Consider the following 8,685-nt stretch of genomic DNA (forward strand, 5'->3'; position numbering starts at 1 on the left):
TTTTAATTAGTGCAGATGGTTTTTCGTTTTGATTTAGTTACAATGTTACTGATATTATATATTTGTTAGTTTCCTATAAATTTAATTTTTTAGGATGCTTGCGGTTGCCATTAGAGTCATTGCATGCACATTACTGAAAATTATGGAATTTTCGACCACCTAAAAGTGATCTTAAATCAAGTCGAAAGTAAAAAGTAGTCGGAAATAGCAACAACGGTTTTTCCGGATACCAAAAGTGGTCGGAACAAGACTTTCGACTTGATTTAAGATCACTTTCAGGTGGTCGGAAATTCCATAATTTCCAGCAGTGGCGCAATTTCAAGACGTGCATTACCCCAATCCCCAATTGTTATGCGTTCCACCCGTGTCCAGCATGCATGCTGGACACGGGTAACAGTGCCGTTAGGCACTGTTATCTCCTTTTTCTTTTTTTTCAGATCGCTTCGTTATAGGAGTATATGTTCATAAATTTAGTACTATATGTTAATAACTGTACATTCATAACTCCATAACTGTACGTTCATAACTCTATAACTGTACATTCATAACTCCATAACTGTACATTCATAACTCCATGATTGTACATTCATAATTTTCGAAGCTCTATGTTCACAATTTTAGAGCTCTATGTTCATAATTTTATCACTATATGTTCATAATTCTAAGTTCATAATGTCAGAGCTCTATGTTCATAATTCGATCAATAACTGTACATTCAAAATTTCATAACTGTAGATTCATAATCTCATAACTGTAGATTCATAACTCCATAACTGTAGATTCATAACTCTATAACTGTACATTCATAACTCCATAACTGTACATTCATAATCTTCGAAGCTCTATATTCACAATTTTGCTCCATGGTCATAATTTTATCACTATATGTTCATAAGTGTAAGTTCATAATGTTAGAGTTCTGTGTTCATAATTTCATAATTGCATAACTATACATTCATAATGGCATAACTGTACATTCATAATCCAAAAAAAAATAACGCCGTTAACAGCAAAACGCGCGCGATTTTTTTTTTTTAACTAAATGACGCGTTTTTTTTTTGAAAAACGACATCGTTTTGGGCCCGTGTCCACAATTCATTGTGGACACGGGTCCAGGGCATAATTTGCCCCCAATCCCACTCCCACTACGTCTACAATTACTTGATTCCTATCATAAGCTCAATGCAACTACAAATTCTGTCGTGCATGCAACAACACTTGGTCGAGCATGTGAATTTTACGGCCCAACTCTTTTACGGAGATAATTCTCCATGGGAAGTCCATGTTGAGGAAGTGTACTTCACAAGCGGGTTTAGGGATTTCCAAAACTTATGTGTCTATAGCTAATATGTTTTATGTGCTTTCAATTAATAAATTGTGTGATAATACATTATGTCTACAATTAACATATTATATACATGTAGTTAACAAATTATGTGTCTTTAATTTATTTATAAGCACATAATCTATTAATTGTTAATACATCATTTGAATGTCATTTTAGATCAGGTTTCACAATGCAAGGTGACACTAGTCCATGGTATAACAGTCGTCATATCGTAGACCGCGGTGCCTCACGTATTATTTTTATATTAAACACCAACTGACACTACAGTATATCTAAACACCGACACTGCCTCACGTATTATTTTTATATTATCAAATCAAACTGAAATTATATCAAAATGATACTGTAGTTGTGGTGAAATGAAACTGCAGTGTATATAAAATGAAACTGAATAACATTTCACATATTTGAGTGTATATTGTACAATGAAGCTGTAATTATATCAAAATGATCCTGTAGTTGTGTTTTAAAAAAACTATAGTGTATATAAAATAAAATAAAATAACATTTTCACATATTTGGGTCTATAAATATCGAATAAAACTGTATTATATCGAAATGAAACTGTAGTTGTGTTGAACTGAGACTGCAGTGTATACAAAATGAAACTGAATAACAGAGTTACTTTTTGCGAAAGGGTGCGGAACGACGGAAAACTAATGTCATTTTTTTTCATTTAACAAAACGACGTCGTTTTGATGCGCGGTGCATAATCGATTATGCACCGCGGTGCACGATATAATTTGCAATGGTATAAGGAAAATTATGTTGTGCATCCGTATGCACCATGCATGGTGCATACGGATGCAAAAACGACGTCGTTTTATTAAAAACGCTCGTCTCCCTTAAAAAAAATAATTCAGGTTCGATTCCCAGCAACAACATATGAACTAAAATTCCAGAACCGATGAACTATAATTCCAGAATCGATGAACTAAAATTCCAGAATATAATCTATGAACTAAAAATTCCAGAATGAATGACTAAAATTCCAGAATGAATGAACTAAAATTCCAGAATCTATGAACTAAAATTTCAGAATCTATGAACTACAATTCCAGAATCGATGAACTATAATTCCAGAATCAATGAACTAAAATTCCATAATCTATGAACTAAAATTCCAAAGTGAATGAACAACATAATGTTGTTGCTGGGAATCGAACCTAAATTTTTTTTTTTAAAGGGGAGACGCGCGTTTTTAATAAAACGACGTCGTTTTTGCATCTGTATGCACCATGCATGGTGCATACGGATGCACAGCATAACTACTCATTTAAGTGAGAATGAACCATGTCTCAGGTGAGAACGTGAGGACAACTCTAAACCATTGATCTAGTAGATTTAACGGTTGAAATAAACAAAACTTTGTAATATTTATGAAAATGACCCCGCTCATTTTAGAAGTTTATAATATTTATGAAAATCAACCCGCTCATTTTTTTACTTGATTCTCATCCATCAGATCTTGCAGATCAATGGTTTAAATTTGTCCTCACGTTCTCATTTGGGACATGGTTCTCATATTATTCTCATATGATTCGGATTATATATATAGATAGGGGATCAAATGAGGACATGTTTCCACATGAGGATTGTGGTCAAATTTCGACCTTCGATTTTAGTTTGATCTATGACTCTTGTTTTTTAGTTTATTTTTGGGATGGTTTTTTCTATTATTGCCGCCACTTTAGTTTAGGGGCTTTTTAGTCTTTTTTTTTCCTTTATTTTTTTTTAACTGATATGCATGTTTTTAGGTGACTAAATATGGTAATTAAGGATACTATTGATTTCCATGGTGATTTAGCGTTATGTTTTTATATTGTGTGCCTTTGTTATTAATTTTAGTTTTGTTTATTTGTGTTTTGACAAATATTACTGACTTTTTTTTTTTCCCTGCGTTTGGGGCTATGGATTCTCCAAGTGTGTGTTTTCGTTGTTTTCAATATATATTAGTGCATCATTTTTTTTATTATTTTTGTGCATACTTCTGTGTTCCTGTTTAAGATAAGCGTTGTGGTTGTGGTGGGGTGCTTTGGGTTTTGGGGTTCTCGATGCTTGCACTCTTTACGTTCATTGTGTTATTATTTACTCGCGATGTCTAGTATTTTTTTTTATCTATTTATTATAATGGCTCATGTTTTTTTTTTTTTTTGGGAAAAGTGTTTTTAATATAGCTAAATTGTGGGTGTTTATTTTTTGGTTTAAAAACATTTTTGGCGTGGGTCGATTGTGTTTTTTTTTTTTCTTTTGTTATTCTCATTTTAGTCGTGTGTGGTTTGCCTTTAATCATTAATATTATTATTATTTTGGGTTAACATTTTCAATCATGTGCAATATTTAATAATGGATTTGTGCATTGAAAATTCCCAGTGTTAAACTCATTTGGCGACTGTATTTTTTATTATTATTTTTTTTGTTTTCGTTGCTCAACAGTGTGCATTTCTGCCTATAGTAGTTGTGCATTCCCAGTGTATTCTTAATGTACCTCAGTAGTGTGCATTTCTTCTCAGCAGTGTGAAAATTCTCAGTGTTAAACTCATTTGGCGGCTGTATTCTTATTTTCGTTTAAGCACATTTGATTTTGTATCAATTATCAATGCACTTTGATTGTTTTACAAATTTTTTTTATTGAAATAATGTTTTAAGTGATGTTTAAATAAATTGCTTCATTTCATTTCGTACTAACATTACGACAAACCACACAGTTGCACAATATGTAGCATGTGAAATCCGCATACCTGCACAACGAATAACCACTCCGTTGCACATCCCGTCACTTGGGCATACCAAATACTTGCACCATTGAAAATCTCACTGGTGCACATTGGCTAGTGTTTTTTTTTTTTTTTTTTTTTTTTTTTTTGCGCAATATTCATTTAATTTTCATTTAGTAAGCGTGAAATTAAAAATTAAGAATGAATGTATTGTGAAAATCAATTTCGAATCTACCATGACAATTCAATTAACAAATATAAGAAATTGATTGCACCACTTTAAATAATTCAAGTCCTTTTGGACCTAATTCAAAGCGTTCATGAAGCCTACTCAAAATGAAAGCTCACGTGTCAGTTTATATTATCTTTCCAACCACAAATTTAGTAAAATAACTTGTCTCATAAAAAATAAAAACCTTAGTACAAGCCTTGAATCTGCATACTTGCACACTGGTCAACCATGCAGCTGCACAACTGCTGACACTTACATGATTTAACTGCCTTGAAATTTATTTATATGCATGATTCGCACACCTTCAAATGCACACATTAACTATGCACAAAAATGGATCTTATGAAGGCATAGCATAAATCGAATACAGTGGGAATTACAAAAGAGTATGCATTAATTTAACAACATTCAAAGAGTTTGTCCCCACATGTATAAAATATTCACTGCATTCCTTCATCCATTTCAAAGTTTCTCTAACTCCCATTGCCTCTGCTTCATTTGATTTATAAAACCCTTACCAAGAAATCACTCGCCTCTGCAGCACGAAAGTTAGCATTTGATTCTCTCAACACAAGGCCAAACCCCATCCTTTTATTTGCAAAGTCCAGAGTAACATCCACATTAATTATTTTCCAGCCCTAACGGGGGTGCCATCCATCTCTGATTGTGTAGAGCCTCATTAACTTGATGCCTCCCTTCAGAGTTGACAAATTGCCATTCATGAAGAAATGTATGAGCTCTTCCCAATACTACATAATCAGGAATAACAATGTGATTCCACACTTTGTCATTTCTAGCTTCCCACACCTTCCAACAAACAGATATGAATAAACAGAGTTCCTTATCAGTAAGGGAGTTGAAATTTACTTCTAACCAATCCATGAGAGATGAACAGTCTTGATAGATCACTCTTCCCATTCTGTCCTAACAGTGAGTTGCTAGTGGACATCTTGAAAACAAATGGAATGCAGACTCATCCTCCCCACAACATAGTCACGCATTCTTATTAATACAAAATGCACACATCATAACTACTAAGACGCACATTAAGCATTCCGCATACTCTTACTATTTTAATTATCTTTACTATTAAAAAAAGGCAAATCTTAATACTTTTTTATTCTTTTATTCATATCAGCAGAATTGGTGACCCATGTGAACACACCTTCTTAATGTACCTCTCTGTGTTCAAGAATAAACTAAAAGTTGAAATAATCACTTGCTCATTCATAGATTGGTCCAACTTGAAATTCACTTTCAACATAAAGAATCCTTTTGATACACAGAAAGCTTGATAAAATAGTAAAGCAGATCTACTGGAAAAAATAACAGACTATGTTTCACATTTCCACGGCCAGCCTTGGTTTTTGTTAACAAAAAAAAACAAAAACAAAAAAAAAATACCAACACACCCTTTCTACCCTCCGCCACACAACTCCCATCCCACGCCTCACTCAGGATCGATCAATTTTTATTATCCAAAAAAAAAACGCAATAGCAATGACTACAAACATGCAATTTCACAAACAATCAATCCAATTTTGTAGGCACTCGATCAAAATAAAAAACATAATAATAAAAAAAATTAAACTGTTTGCTTACGGAGTCTACTCGTTGCCTCAATAGATGGACGCCGTTGACTTCTTCTTGGTGTTCCGTCCGCCATAGCTCCCGGTTGTGTAGTCGCCCCCACCTCTTCACCTAGTTGCCGTTTGTGCTTTCGTTTTCCCCTCTAGTGATTGTGCAATGCCGACTCCTTCCCTAGACTTTTGTTGTTTTAACCCTAAGCGTACAGACCCGGAGACTTCGTTCCTTCCTTTCTTGTCTTGCACAAATAATTATCCGATTACCCTTTTTACCCCCAATATTAAATACTACTACAGTTACTTGTCTGATTTGTTGTCCTTTTAATTTCTCTCATTGTGCAATCAGCGCCGTTAGATGGTCTGATCTGATGGATGCAATTTGTCCACAGTCCTCACCTAACACCCTAGCCTCACTTGAACCTCGCCATATATATATATATATATATATATATATATATATATATATATATATAGTTAATTTCAGGAATGGTCCATTGACTATTGTCATTTACCAATTTTTATGATTTGACTTTCAATTGGACCATAAATGTTTCCTTGACTATTTATTTATTTATTGAAAAGAATAACTTAATTCATTAAATCGGAATGAAGAATGTTAACAAGATAGGCAGGTGGTTCATCCAACCACTCACCGCAACCTGACACAGAAAAGGCCTCCCTAGCAACAGTGTGGGCAGCACAATTCGCATATCGCTTAACATGACAGAATTTCACATCATCAATCTCAGATGCCAAATTCTTTACATCATCTACTAAATAACCAAAAACTGAAATAAAAGAAGCTGAAGAAATTGCATTAAAAACAACCTGACAATCTGTTTCCACATCCACCGCACCCAGTCCTGTACCCCTTAGCCAACTCAATGCCTCCCAAATAGATAGCACCTCTGCTTCCCTAACCGCACATAACCCGGGCATTCTTATATTCTTGGCCGCCAGAAAATTTCCAACATCATCACGTAAGACCCATCCAAAGCCCATAGCATTTTCCTCAACATTTAGCGCAGCATCCGTATTAAGTTTTAGCCTCCCATATGGTGGCCTTGCCCAACCTTCCACAACATGCGAATCTGAGTGGGCAACACCAGCTGACAGCTTCTCATTCGCATTTCTCCAACAATCCAGAAACATCAATGCCCTATGCAGCATAGTACACAAATCAAAATCAATACCCTTCCACACACTCCTTGACTATTTATCTGTACCAATATTCGCCCTTGACTTTCAATTTAACCATAAGTGGTCCCTTGACTATTGATTTTTTTTTTTTTAAATTTGATCATCTAGTTAAATACCATTTTAATAAACATTAAATTTAAGGGTAATAATGTAGAAAAAATTTAGTTCTTCACTTCTTCACACTGATTAACTCAATTTATTCAATTTATGAACTCAATTTGTCCATCTCAACAACAAGCTAATTTTTACATTATTATTCTTATATTTAATGTTTATCAAATGGATATTTAACTGAAGTACCAAATTTAGAACAAAATCAATATTCAAAGGACCATTTATTCTTTCTTTCCAAAAGGTTGAACCCCAACCCTGACCCGACAGAGCATTTGGAGGATGTAAATCATGGTAACTCAACTGAACATGAACCACAGAGGCTAGACCTTTGCTTACTACGCACAAGAAGCCCCCCTCACTTTGAAAGGTTGCTCCCACACTGCCGCTGGTGAGACTCGATCCCTGGTCATTCTTTCCAACTTTCACCTCTATGAGTAGTTGAGTTGTCCATGCGGGGATCAAAGGACCATTTATGGTCATATTGATAGTTAAGGAAATTTGGTAAAGATCAATAGTCAAGGGACCATATATGGTCCAACTGAAAGTCAAAGGATAAAATTGGTAAATATCAATAATCAATGAACCATTCATGAAATTAACTTTATATGTGTATCTGTGTGTGCACGTGCGTATGTTTGTGTATGTATGTATAAGAGTCTCGAAGATGGCTTTCCCAATTGTAATCTGTGGCATCGCCGACCGCTTCAACTTCGACCTAGCGTGCTAACACCTTTACAGTAAGCCAGAATGCGAGCGTAACGCCACCATGGCTTCTTCGCTGCGACTTGTCCACCTTCGACGGAACCAATCCGTTGACTAGATATTTCAGGCTGACAAATACTTTAGCCTATGGGAAGTTGCAGAAGAACAAAAGTTAGACATTGTAAGTTTTTGCATGACTGGGCAAGCTCTCTCGTGGTTCTAGTTGATTCATTGAACCAATAATTGTCTTCTTGGAAGGCGTTTACTACAGCTCTTGAACAATGGTTCAGCCCTTCCTCGTACGTTAACCACCGTGCGACACTATTCAAGCTCACCTATAAAATTACGGTTGCACCATACCAATCAGAGTTTGAAACCATTAGCAACCGGGTTACCAACCTACCTCTCGAAGCTTTACTAGATTGCTTTATATATGGCCTAAAGCCCACAATTCAAGGTGAATTATCCATATACAGACTTCCCACTCTTTGTGATGTCATCGCAATGGCCAAATTGGTGAAGGACAAACAACGTGATACAAGACTCTTAAATCCAAAGCCAGTTCCTTGAAGATATACCAGCAGCAGACCTAACAACCCACTAGCCTCTCGTCTTCCTACTACACCGCCATTATTACCTTTGCCGGTACCGGCAAGCCAGAATGCAAGTTCTAGAACAACCATGCCGATCAAACAATTGGCTGTTGCCGAACTCCAAGCCCGTCGAGTTTGTGTTATAATTGTGACGAATTATTTCGGCCAGGTCACCGGTGCCAAACAAAACCAT

The 8,685-nt window shown here is 35.4% G+C and overlaps 1 long non-coding RNA gene across 1 annotated transcript; it reads right to left on the minus strand.

Annotated features, from left to right (window-relative positions):
* Positions 1–4,673: 4,673 nt before the first annotated feature.
* Positions 4,674–6,162, minus strand: LOC109182617. Its single transcript, XR_002054390.1, has 2 exons — positions 5,900–6,162; positions 4,674–5,104 (listed from the first exon to the last, which is right to left on the minus strand). It is a non-coding gene; the product is annotated as an uncharacterized LOC109182617 (long non-coding RNA).
* Between the last annotated feature and the right edge of the window lie 2,523 nt (positions 6,163–8,685).

Source organism: Ipomoea nil, unplaced genomic scaffold (genome assembly GCF_001879475.1).
Source record: "Ipomoea nil cultivar Tokyo-kokei standard unplaced genomic scaffold, Asagao_1.1 scaffold0100, whole genome shotgun sequence".
Lineage (NCBI taxonomy): Eukaryota > Viridiplantae > Streptophyta > Magnoliopsida > Solanales > Convolvulaceae > Ipomoea > Ipomoea nil.